Source organism: Myotis davidii, unplaced genomic scaffold (assembly GCF_000327345.1).
Source record: "Myotis davidii unplaced genomic scaffold, ASM32734v1 scaffold221, whole genome shotgun sequence".
NCBI lineage: Eukaryota > Metazoa > Chordata > Mammalia > Chiroptera > Vespertilionidae > Myotis > Myotis davidii.
Genome location: NW_006293349.1, coordinates 6784641 through 6797122, shown reverse-complemented (window position 1 = coordinate 6797122; position 12482 = coordinate 6784641). Strand labels below are relative to the sequence as shown.

The following is a 12482-nucleotide window of genomic DNA, read 5'->3' as shown; positions in this document are numbered from 1 at the left end:
GGGGATTTGCCTGCAGCCAAGGTACAAGCCCTTGACCGGTATCGAACCTGGGACCCTTCAGTCCGCAGGCCGACGCTCTATCCACTGAGCCAAAAACGGTTAGGGCCATTCTAAGCTTTTTATATGTTTGAGCTTCTGTCAGCAACTCCATAGACAGTACTGCTATCATTACTGCCAGGTCCAGGTACGGAGCCTCAGCGATTGGTTGGTGACCTGCCCAGTGTCCCAGGGATGGGCAGGGCTGAGCGGTGCCATTGCCCAGGCTGCTGGTCGGAGGCACCATGCTCTCCATGCAGTAACAGCCTTCAGGATCCTTGTCTGTAGAAGGACTTTACCTCACTTGTGGGTGCAGAGGATTAAAGCGACCTGATATCTGAAGTAACTGTGCTTGGCTCATCCATTCAGTAAACATTATCGAGCCCCTAAGCAAGGCAGACAAGCCAGCTGCTTCCTACAACGGCGTGCTCCTGGGAAGAGGTGGGAAATAAACAAATAACAAGGACATAGCATGCCAGGAACCTAGTCATGCTATGATTTAAAACAGAGATGGGGACCATCCATCCCATGGGCCGCATGAGGCCCGCGAAATCATTTGGTCTGGCCCTGCCAAGGCGTTAGGGGTACGTTAATGAAACGGTTGACCACATAGAACAGGCTAATTTTGAAGTTGATAATTTTGCCTGGCCCTTGAATGATGCTTTAAATATCCAAATGCTCTCAGCAGAGAAAGGTTTCCCACCCTGGCCTAGCTGGTCCCGGTGAGGACTCGGAAAAGCACTGATGGTGTTGTGCCTGGTGTACAAGAGCCCCGGAAGCCAGCATTCATTTCTCTTCTCATCTCGGCCAGGACGTTCGCCTGGCGTCAGAGAACCACTGGCCCGGGACCCCCCAGGGGCGCTAATGCTGCCCGCAGCCTGCTCTGTGTAGAGACTTAGCTTGCTCAGTCAGTTGCTCCCTCAGTGAAGGGGTGCAGGAGCTTTGCACGTGGGGGAGGAGGGCCCTTCTGCCTGTCCTGGCCTGCCTGACGCCCTCAGGGGACAGCGCCGTAGTCACAGTCCCTGGACCTCCAGGACGGTTTCAGTTGCATTTAGGGTGCTGTTGCCGATGAATTATGATAGAGGGTTAAGGACAAGTTCTGTCTCATAGCTTTTATAAAAGTTTCGATGGTTAGACAGCAGTAAACGTGATCTCGACATGTGAGAAACAACGATTCATCCTGTTCCCTGAGGGCTGTGGACTCGAGGTGGGGGGTGGGGGTTAGGGGGTGTGGAGGCAGGTTCAACCAAAAGTCATAATAGGCATTGCAACGAGCCCTGAGTATGGGCTGGGGCTGGTAGACAGCTGACTGTACAGTCCACTAGTGGATTGGCCGTTGGCTGCCCTTTGGCGTGGCAGACAGACCAGGACCCCTGCCCGGTGGACAAAACAGATTATCAGCCAGGCCTGAAAGCCTGTTACTTCAGCCTCATCTCTCCGCTTCCTGCGTTATGACTGGAACAGGACTTGGCATAAGCTGGACGCCTTCGCTAGAGCAGGTGTGCCTTCCTGTCACTCCCCCCCTCCTCTCCCCTTCCTGTACAGGTGACTGGCTTCCAGTTAAAGGGACTCAAAGGGACCCTTGGGGGAGGCTCGTGCAGTGTCAGTGGCCAGCTGTGCTGCCAGGTCACAGCTCCCACCGCCAGGCAGTGAGTGGGTTTGCTCCCAGCCCTGAAATGCTGGCCCCCCTTTTATTAAGGAATTGCTTTGCTTCCAGAACATGGAAAGGGAGTGAACTTCTTTCCATTTACTGTAACGTGAAAAGCTGTCCAATTACAGTTATTTCCCTACCATGCTGAGTGGTGTCTAGACTTCACATGGAGTAGGGTGTCCACAGCCTCAGCTACATGAAAGGATTCATGAGAGGAATGCTCTCGCCCTCAGCTCGTGGGGCTGATGAAATCTGGCTCCCTCTTCTCTTCCCAAGTGCAGCATTTTCCTTTCGCGTTTTCATGTAGTCGGTCTGAATGCCTACTGTGTGCCCGCCACTGTGATGTGCGTTCTGTGGGGGAGTGCTGACCCCGTGATGTTGTGAGCACAGATTCGATCCTTTCGTGCTCACAGCAGTCTTGTAGATCGCTGCTCTGTTTACCCACATTTTAAATGCTTGTGTTTTTTTTCTTAAAAAAAAATTATAGAGAGGAAGGGAGAGGGAGAGATAGAAACATGGATGAGAAACATCCATCAGCTGCCTCCTGTACGCCCCCTACTGGGAATCAAACCCAGAATCTGGGCATGTGCCCTGACCAGGTAGCAAACCAGCAACCTTGTGGTGCATGGGACAGTGCTCAACTGACTGAGCCACCCCGGCCAAGCTCTAGCCCCATGTCACAGATGAGGAAATGTTTACAGAGGAGGCGCAGCATGGTGGAAGGGATTGACCCAGGCCCCACAAAGAGTACCAGGTGGGATGGAATCTGAACCCAGGCAGCCCAGCTCCGGAGCCGGTGCTCGGACCCTGCCTCTCGCCAGTGAGTGGGGCCAGTTCCAGTGCAGGGAGGAAAAGGCGCTGTGGGAGGTGGGCTCTCAGACACGTGGCGGAAGGCACCCAGGGGTGAGCTGCTCTCCGCTCTCCAGGTGTGCGCGACCAGCCCTTTCCTGCATCCCCCATCATTTCACCTGCATTGTTTCACGACGCCTGTCTCCATCCCCTCCTGGTATACTCGTTAGTGTGTTCTGTCTTCCCAAACAGATGTCCCCTTCCTAACACATTGCGGACCAGTTGTTTCATTGCTAGCTTTACCCAGTGGCCAGGTAAGTTTCTATTGAAGGAGCACAAAAAGCGTTTTATGTAAATGGCAAAGGCATGCTTTAAAATCAAATACCCTTTGCATTTTGAAGTTATTTATTACATGTTCTTGCAAGCTAATATCTTTTTAAAGAATTCTCATGATTGGCCACAAGCTTTAGAACAGAAAACACGAGAATTCTTGTGATCCGTCCGCAATATGTTAAGAATTCTGTTATTATTTTTATTTTTTGTTGTTGGTGGTTTTTTTTTCTAATTACCCCCTTTCCTACCCCAGTGCCTGTCACATAGAAGGTTCTCAAAACAAGTTTGATGAATGCATAAAAGTCAGGCATCTCTGCATAGGATGAATGCCAGGCTCCCTCCCTACTCACCTCCCCCCCACACCCGCCCCTTGCGCTCACCAGAAGTCCCTGACAGGGTCCCATTCCATCTCTCCATGACCCACTGATTGACCCCCATTTGACCTCTCTTAATGCATATGTTGTCCTGGATTTTTCGCATTACATGTTTGAACAAGGTAGTAATTATGCTTGTACTGCACTTTAGCTGTCTTCAATTTTGAAGAGGCTCTTTAATTACTTAAGGCCAAGGGTTTAAATTGGGTGAGAGTCCACAGGATTTGGGCAGGCTCCTTGGGGGAGTTCTAGGGTGAAACATGTCCTCATTTTGAAACAAAGCATAGAAGCAAAGAAAGTTGCCCAGTACAAAAAAGTGTCTCTGCTTGCTGCCTATGGTCAGAGTTCTTCAGTTTTTGTACACCCTCAGGAGTGTGAAAATCAAGGGCAATTTGGGATCTGGGCTACAGTTATATTTTTGCAAGAAAGATGCGACCGTGGCGTTAAAAGGTGACTTGTTTCACGTGTTTCTGGTCCTTGGCTGGGCTTGATCATTGGCAGGTAGATGCTCCTGGCGAGCGTATGTCTCAAAGACAATTGTGGGCTTTAATAAGGACAACCAGGTGCTATTTAACTTAGGAGTGTTCTTCCTCCTCCCTTCCTCTTGTTGACCTGATGAAATTAAATCTGAGAAAATGATGCCACAATGGGGGCAGGATTTCTAGCTCCATCGCTATCTCACCTGACCTCCCTGAACCCAGGTTTCTCTAGAGCAGCGGTTCTCAACCTGTGGGTCCAGACCCCTTTGGGGGTCGAGACCCCTTTCACAGGGGTCGCCTAAGACCATCGGAAAACACATATATAATTACATATTGTTTTTGTGATTAATCACTATGCTTTCATTATGTTCAATTTGTAACAATGAAAATACATTTTGCATATCAGATATTTACATGACGATTCATAACAGTAGCAAAATCACAGTTATGAAGTAGCAACGAAAATAATTTTATGGTTGGGGGTCACCACAACATGAGGAACTGTGTTAAAGGGCCGCGGCATTAGGAAGGTTGAGAACCACTGCTCTAAAGGGAGGCCGAGTAGCCTTCTGTCCAGCCCCTGGGGCTGTGGTGGGCATCAGCTCAGCTAATAGAGGGATTACAAATGGAAGAAAAAACAATGATGATTATAGTGATCACAATGGGTTCAGCCATTTACATAACATTACTTGACAGTACGGTGCCAAAGATAAAAACTGTACAATCAAAACCTCTCCCCGTTTATGACTTAGTTTGGGGAAAGCAAGGACATAGAATAAACAAACTACCTCCAAAATAAAAGGGACTGTTGGATTTTATTATTGTATTTATTTGTAGCCAGGAGTGCTGCTAACCTGGGTACCCAGCTCCCCAAAATCTTGATTTGAATGGTTGGGTAGAAGTAAGGATTTATAGAGAACGATAGCTGGAGACTTTCTTCAGTTTAGAATTGTCCGGAAATGATGAAGATTTGTTGTTAATGGCTGAACCCGCACTCTGATGGGAAGCGCACCTGGCCTGACAGAGGCTGTCACTGACAGGGTCCCCTTCCGTCTCTCAGTGACCTGTGGCCGCCCTGACCGTGGTGGCCCCACAGCACGGCTTTCTGCACCGGGGGCCCCTTTTGTCCCTCTTGGTCTTTGTTGTCCATACTGTTCATGACCAGGACAGTCTGCCCTCGGGTGCTGCTCCTCCCGGAGTGGCTCCTGCTTTTCTGCACGAGTGCTCTGTTCCTGTGCTCATTCCGTGGACTTGCTCTCCTGCCCTCTGCTCTGGCGGCTGCCATCTCCACCAGCCATGGCCATGAAAGTGGGATTTAAAAAAATATATATGTATATTTTTATTGATTTCAGAGAGGAAGGGAGAGAGATAGAAACTGATGAGAGAGAATCATTGATCGGCTGCTTCCTGCATACCCTGCCCTGGGGATGGAGCCCCCAACCCAGGCATATGCCCTTGACTGGAATGGAACCCAGGACCCTTCAGTCCGCAGGCCGATGCTCTACCCACTGAGCCAAATTGGCTGGGGCAAAAAGTAGGGTTTTTAAAAACATCCTTAGCAAGATAAGTAGCGTTCTCCTGGGAACTGGATCTGATATCAAATGCGCACATTTGCACAGAATCATGCACTTCCTGTAGAAAGCCACTTCACCCCTCCCCAGACTGCTCCCCCCTGAGTGCCTCTCACCCGGACTGTGGACAGTGTGCTCCAAGCGCTGGCCCAAGGCCTGCAGGGTCCAGGGCCCACTGGCTAGGTTCTGGCATGGGATGCCTGGCGAGCTGTCATAGCAAAGGTAGGATTCAAACTGCACTTTGAATGATGAGTGGGATGTTGAGAACAAGAGATTATGGAAGAACACCCAGAGTCAAGTTGTAGAGGCAGGAACACTTCAGGTGGGTATGTTTGGTTCCTCTGAAGAAGTATGGGCACGTTTCAAGCGACTCTGTATCAGCAACACACACATGCACACACACGCACATGTACAAGCACACACACGCACATGTACATGCACATGCACACACACGCACATGCACACACACACACACGGCAGCTGATGATATGTTTCCATCCCAGGTACCAGACCCAAGGAGAGACGATGTTCGGTAAGCAAACACCAGTGTCCCAATTCCATCCAATAGCTGGGCGGGAGGGTTCCCTCCTCTCAGCCTTTCTGTTTTATCCAGTGATGAGGCCACCCACGTTCGGGAGGGCCGTCTGCCGAACCAGTCTCCTGATTCAGATGTTAATCTCACCCACACATGGCAGGCACACCCAGAATAATGTTTGGCCAAGTGCCTGGGCACCCGTGGCCCAGTAATGTGGACACAAAATGAACCGTCACCAACCCACAGCAGTGGCAGCTCCGTGGCAGAGAGCTAAGGGTGACGGAGAGAACGAGGTACAGCGGCACGGGTCACTAGAAAGCGCTGTGACGTTTGCTCCTGATATTCACAGAATGGGTTTATCACTTGGTTTAATTTTTTTAGAAGAAGTGTTATATTGGATTTCCCTGTCAGGTGTTAAATACGGAATCCCTGTTTCTCTCCTTGCCTCTTTGTTTTGTACTCTCAAACAGTATTAACGAAGGGTCCCCCCCCGACCCCCAATCATTTTACGTGTGCCTGAATTGAAATACTAAGAAACAGTGAGGTTTAAAAAAAATATATCACACACTTCCATGTTTTCTTTTTTAAATAAAAATGTAAAACGGCAACCATTTTATTTTAAAATGAAATATCCTTTCCAATCGTTTGTTTTTTCCTACAAAACAAAACAAACAAAAACACGTACTATAATATCTTCCAGCTACATTGACATCTATTTCTATATCCAAGCTTTGTAACTCTAGGGGTTTGTGAGTTTGGATGTCAGACTGGGGTTTTGAGTATCAGAATAGTCCAAATACCCAACTTTGATAAACATGACGCACGGCAGTTATGGTTATGAGGGTAGATGTTTTTGGAAGAGAACAAATATTTGAACAGTGAGAAGGACCACAGTCTGAGCCTACGTGAGGGTTCTCATTTCCCCCGACCCTAGCGGCCTGCATGCCTGCGGAAGTGGCCCCCGTGGTGACACAGATTCTGGTTCCCATCCTCCGTGAAGCGAATGGCCACAATGTATTGGGTCACGTTCAGCTCAGTGAATAAAATGCACCTTAATATTGTGAGGTCTCCTGTGAGTACCAAAGCCTCTTAGCAGGATAAGTTCTGTACCTTGAAAAATAGGTTTGGGGGGATTTTTTGGTCAACTCCACCACTACCTTTGTTATTATTACTATTTTTAAAATCCTCACCTGAGGATTTTTCCCACTGATTTTTAGAGAGAGTGGAAGAGAGAGGGGAAGACAGACAGAAATATCGATGTGAGAGAGCACATTGATTGGTTGCCTCCTGCTCGCCCCACAAGGAGAAGCCTACAGCCAAGGTACGTGCCCTTGACCGGAATAGAACCGGGGACCCTTTGGACCGCAGGCCGACACTCTATCCACTGAGCCAGACCAGCTAGGGCTGCATTTGTTACTTTCGTGGCACATTCTTCAAATGCTTTGAAACCACTAATATCTCTTTGTGGTGGCTACTTGGCTCAGTCACCTCAAGTTATACAGTAATCACGTGGAGATGGAATTAAACTCTAAATGTCTATATAACACATGGTTTGTAGACAATCTCTTGCTCATTTTAAAGGCGTAAAAAGATGTTAGGTCAAAAACAAAAGACAACCCCAATAAATACACGGTAAAGAATCTTCCTGGGCGAGTGTGCCTTTCGAATGAGATTGCTTTTGTGAATTTACTTCTGAGGAAAATGCTAGACTCATGGAATCTTGAAGGAATTGCCCAAATATGGAGATGGCCTTTGCCTTTTATTTTTAAACAGTTATCTTCGTGACCTGCAGTGGATCTTTTTCTTTTTGGAAAAAAAAAAAAGTAATTTGCTATTTTAAAATTTCATGGCAATGACCTTCTGCGCTACCTAACATGGGCAGATTTGGAGGACTCCATTCTCAGCTTCCATAGGAATGTGCTGGTAGCTAACAGCCAGCTCTCCCTGGGTGGGGGTGGAGGAGGGCTGGTGTGCGGCACTTGCCCTTGCCCCTGGTGTAAATTCTCCTGTCACAGCCAGTTTCACGCTGCCAGCAGCGTTGTCAGCCAGCCCACAGGATACCTTACAACTTCTAGTCAGCTCTTATGAGCCAGGCAAGCCCTCCCCAGAATATTCTAGCTCTTCTATAGTAATTCCAACACCTAAACACCTTCCATCCCAGCATACACCAGTAAACTCTCTCTCCTTTAGCTAACATTTCACATCTAAAGTGTTGGGGGACAGTGAACTTACCCACACCTACTAACCAACCAGCTGTTTCTGGAACTTTAGCTTAAGCACCATGATTTCTGTTTTCCCTCTTAGCAACTTTATTTATTTACTTTAAAAATATTTATGTTGATTTGTAGAGCGAGAGGAAGAGAGAAGGAGAGAAAGAGAGAAACATTGATAGGAGAGTGAAACATCAATTGGCTGCCTCCTACATGCCCCCCCTCGCCCCCGCCCCCCAACTGGGGATCAAGCCCAAAACCCAGGCATGTGCCCTGATTGGGAATCAGACCGGCAGCCTTTGGTGCATGGGGCAGTGAGTGCCTAGCCAACTGAGCCACACCAGCCACCTCCTAGCAACTTTAGATCTCTGATCACCGCAGTTCAACCTTCTTCTTTAACGTTTCTTGTGACTGATACACGTATCGGGAAATATTTGGGACCATCCCTCCTTCACGTGAACCAAGTGGTTGAAAACATTAGCATGACTGTTTTTTACTTATAATAAACTATATCTTTAAGCCTTTTCCATCTCTACTGTGGGTAATGGGATATAATACGGAGAAAAGAATCATGTAATTCCTTATACTTAGGGAGATACTAGGGGAGCCAGGAGCTGAGAAGGAATTTATATTTTGGAAGGGAGCAGAGGATGTGTGCATAAATATGATCTTTATAAAAAATAAAGTTGATTTTTTTAACATTTCTAAGACTTTATAGAGTTGAGAAGCCAGAGGTTAGGACAGACTCATTTCGCAGGACTTCTGACTTGTAAGTTGTTCTCTCATTGTTTCCATGGCTCTTGTGAGAAAGGAGGATGGAGGGTCTGCTGCCCTTTCTGTGGCGTAGTTACAAGTGCTTTGGGGTGCTTTTTTGTTTTGTTTGTTTTTCTTTTCTGTTTGTTGACAGTCTTTTAATATGGATTTCTGGTTTGGCAGGATGTTTGTTAACTGGAAACCATTTCAAACTTCTGTCAGTAAGATTTGTTGTGATACGGATGGCCTTTTCTTTTCCTAAAATAATAGAAGCTTTTTAAAAAAGAATTGTGTAAAGAGAGAAGCATATTTTGTTTGGCTTCACCAAAATGCCCCCCGGCTCCGGGCAGCCCAGCGCTCCTGCCTGAGACCAGGCCCAGAGCAGGGAGAGGGGAGAGGGTTGCAAAGTGAGATTTCAGTTGGGGTCCGTGCATTCCTTTCCTTGTGACTATTGTGGGTCGTCGTTGGCCCAGCACCGGGCGGCTTGAGGGAATTTCCTTAATGAAACTCAGCAGTAGGAGGTCTGTGTCCTTCAAATTTGCTTTGCTTGTGGCTAATCTGAAAAAGATGCATTTTTTTTTGAGACCGTTGCTTTTTTTCCTGGAGTCTGTGTTCTCAACATGCTGCTTACCAGGACAGAACTTGTTAGTACACGTCAGATACTTTCATAAACACAGTCGGGCTACTCCAGAATGGAGTCATCAAATGTCTCCCCAATTTTATTTTTAAAAAGGACGAGGTCAGTGTCATTACTGGCTTGAACCAGTTCAGGCAGCCAGTGGGGAAGGGACCCACTTTCCCGGCATAATTGAGTTGTGTGTCAGAAATAGAAACGGCGAGCCTGCACGTGGCACAGCGATTTCTCTACGCTCTCCTCTCGGGTGTGAAGTGGAGTGCGTGTCCCACAGCTCCCCGGTGACCTGCGTGGTCCCCTTATGTGGATAAAGCAGAGACCACGGACACCTGTCGCAGGCTGCACGGCGGGCGGAGCAAAGTCGGAATGCTTGCCCAGGAATCGCTTCTTTTCTAAAAAAAATAAGTATTTTTTAATTGATTTCAGAGGGAGGGAAGGAGAGGGAGGGAGAGATAGAAACATCAATGATGAGAGAGAATCATGGATCAGCTGCCTCCTGCACCCCCCCTCCCCCACTGGAGATCGAGCCCAACCTGGGCATGTGATGGAACCGTGACCTCCTGGTTCATAGGCCAACGCTCAGCCACGGAGCCACGCCGGCCGGGCTGTGCTTCCAGTTTTAGGAAGACCACGTGACCTCGACCACGCCGAGACCTCCGTGGACAGAGAGGATTTGGTTTGTAGCCGAGACCCCTACAAGGTTTAATGCACAAGATTTCATTCTCTCACAGAAAGAAGTTCAGAGAGAGGAAGTAGAGGGCTTTCAGGTGGTTCCTCGAGTTGTGAGAGCCATTCATCTTCATGGCTCCACACGGCTGCTGGGGTTCTAACAACAACATCCTTGTTTCGGGGAGCAGATGGATGAAGGGCAGAAGCAGGGCCTGACCTTGTAAAATCGCCTTGAATAAGAGGTGGGGGTTCCCAGAATAACCATGTGACACTCTCTTTGTATCTCATCGTCCAAACTTAGTGTGGGCCGCACCTGCCTACAGGGAGCCCAGGACGGGGAGCTTCACGGCTTCTCCATCCTTTCGAGCCTTGTCTGTGGACGATAGGCAGAAACACTGCCATCCTCGGAAAAATGTCTCAGAAGTGAAAACTATTACTGTTAGTCATGATAACAGTAACTCATAGGTAAGGGATCACAGGCGCTGTCTTCCGCAATTTATATGAACCATCTGACTTCACCTTCCTTGGATGTGGGTGTTGTTATCCCCATTTCACAGAAAAGAAACTGTGGTTTAAAAGAAGTTACGTTTTGCCCAAGGTTATGTCTCTGGTAAGGGGTGAGCCGTGGCTCAGAGCCTGACTTGCCTTTCTCCAGATCCCAGGCATCCAATCACTGCACTGCCTTCTGCCTCTCAAGTGTTAGCTTGGTCATTCATTCATGTCAGTCCTGGGATGGTGTAGAACCTGCTATCCTATTTGTGGTTTTATAGTCTTTAACTCTTTACCCTTTCCACCCAACACACACACACACACACACACACACACACACACACTCACTCACACACTCACACTCATTTATTTTTCCAAATCCTTAAGTATGTCTATGCTTATGTAAAAGAACGTGACTTTCTATACTTGATTAGTTCATTGTAAGTTGTCTTTCTGTATTTGGGTCAGGAGCCTGCATGTTAGCGTTTTGGGCGATTTAGAGGAACCCTCAGAGCTAGTGGCGATCACAGAGTGAGTAAGGAAGAGCCCTTCCCCCCAGGCATTGACAGTGCGATTCTGTAGAGGATGGGTTTTAGACGAGCCTCGGAACATCCAATTATACTGTGACTCGGCATGTGAATCAGAGCTGCCGTGGGTGTGCACACCCAGGTGTCCTGGTAATTACAGGTGTATCGTGGTTACCTCCAAACGGCCACCCACCCCTTCAAAACATTCCCAAGAAATTAGGTAGAGTAAACAGGCAATTCTATTTTAGTACTCCTTATAGTTTCCCCTTAAGCAACACTACTTATATAATGATTTTGGTAATAGAAGCTGAATCTTAATTCACATAAAGTAGATATGGGGTTAATTATAATACCTACTAGAGGCCCGATGCATGAAATTCGTGCAAGAGTAGGCCTTCTTTCCCCTGGCTGCCGGTACCAGCTTCCTTCTGGCACCTGGGACCCGGGCTTCCCTCGCAGCCCCGGCTTCCTCCAGATGGTTGTCCGGAAGGACATTCAGTCTAATTAGCATATTATGATTTTATTATTATAGATTATTTTGAATGTCCACATGTAAAAACAATTCAGTTCCTATCTTATGAAATTTTGAATAGTGGCAGAAATAATAGACTATTGTATTAGAAATTCGAGTCAGATGGGGCCGGTGGTGACCTTTGACCGAGCCTGCCGATACAAGCCTGTGTAAGGGTTACCCTCGGTGTGTGTTTTCCACAAGGACCAGGGAAGAAAGACGTTCCCCTGACCGGTGAGGAGGAAGAGAGCTTTGCCCAGGGCTGCGAGGCTGGTGACAATGTCTCCTATAAGACTTCCGTTTCTTTATTCTGGTCTTTGCCACCTGGACATCAGCTATCGAGAGGAGGGACGGGCAAGGATTCTCATCTTGCCCCTCTCAGCTTTGTTCTCTAGTGCGTCTACTCCTTGAATTATTTCTTTACAAAGAAGTCCTTTTTTCCTATCTGGGAGCTCCCTGCCTGTGGTTGCCCCCCGTTCCTGGTCACGTGTGTACAGAAGCACATGTGTGTACAGAAGCGCTGCACTCCATCGTGGGAGGGGCTGCTTCTGGAAAGGCATAGATGCAGTCGGCACCAGGGTCTGCCTGGGCCCTTTCATTCCGAGTGTGTAAGCTGCTTCGGTAACCGAGCCCCCTCCGTTCGAGAAGTCGGTTTCTGCTGAAGCTGTTGGCCTGTCTCAGGTGCCCTGACCCGTGGTTAACGAGTGAAGAGTCTTGGGGCTCTCCACACAGTTCCTTTCATCTTGGATGACCTGATTAGCTTTATCTGATCGTGGGAAACATGTTTCCTAATTGTCCTTGAGATCATGGGCTTCGTTATTACCTGGAGTGAATTTCACTTGGAAAACTTATACCACTTGGCTCCTAAAGACAATGATAAGTAGCACTTGGTGTTGATCTTTAGAATTAAACAAACAAACA

At 47.8% G+C, this 12482-nt stretch overlaps 1 protein-coding gene and 1 long non-coding RNA gene across 2 annotated transcripts in view; one reads left to right on the top strand and one right to left on the bottom strand.

The window, feature by feature from the left end:
• HECW2 (HECT, C2 and WW domain containing E3 ubiquitin protein ligase 2) overlaps window positions 1-12482 on the top strand; it is a 182944-nt gene that overhangs the window by 95355 nt on the left and 75107 nt on the right. The gene's annotated exons all lie outside the window — the stretch shown is intronic.
• The window catches only part of LOC107183649, a 17351-nt gene continuing 7641 nt past the window's right edge, over window positions 2773-12482 (bottom strand). The window contains exon 3 of the long non-coding RNA XR_001514437.1: window positions 2773-2922. This is a non-coding gene — a long non-coding RNA (uncharacterized LOC107183649). The remainder of the gene's footprint in view (window positions 2923-12482) is intronic.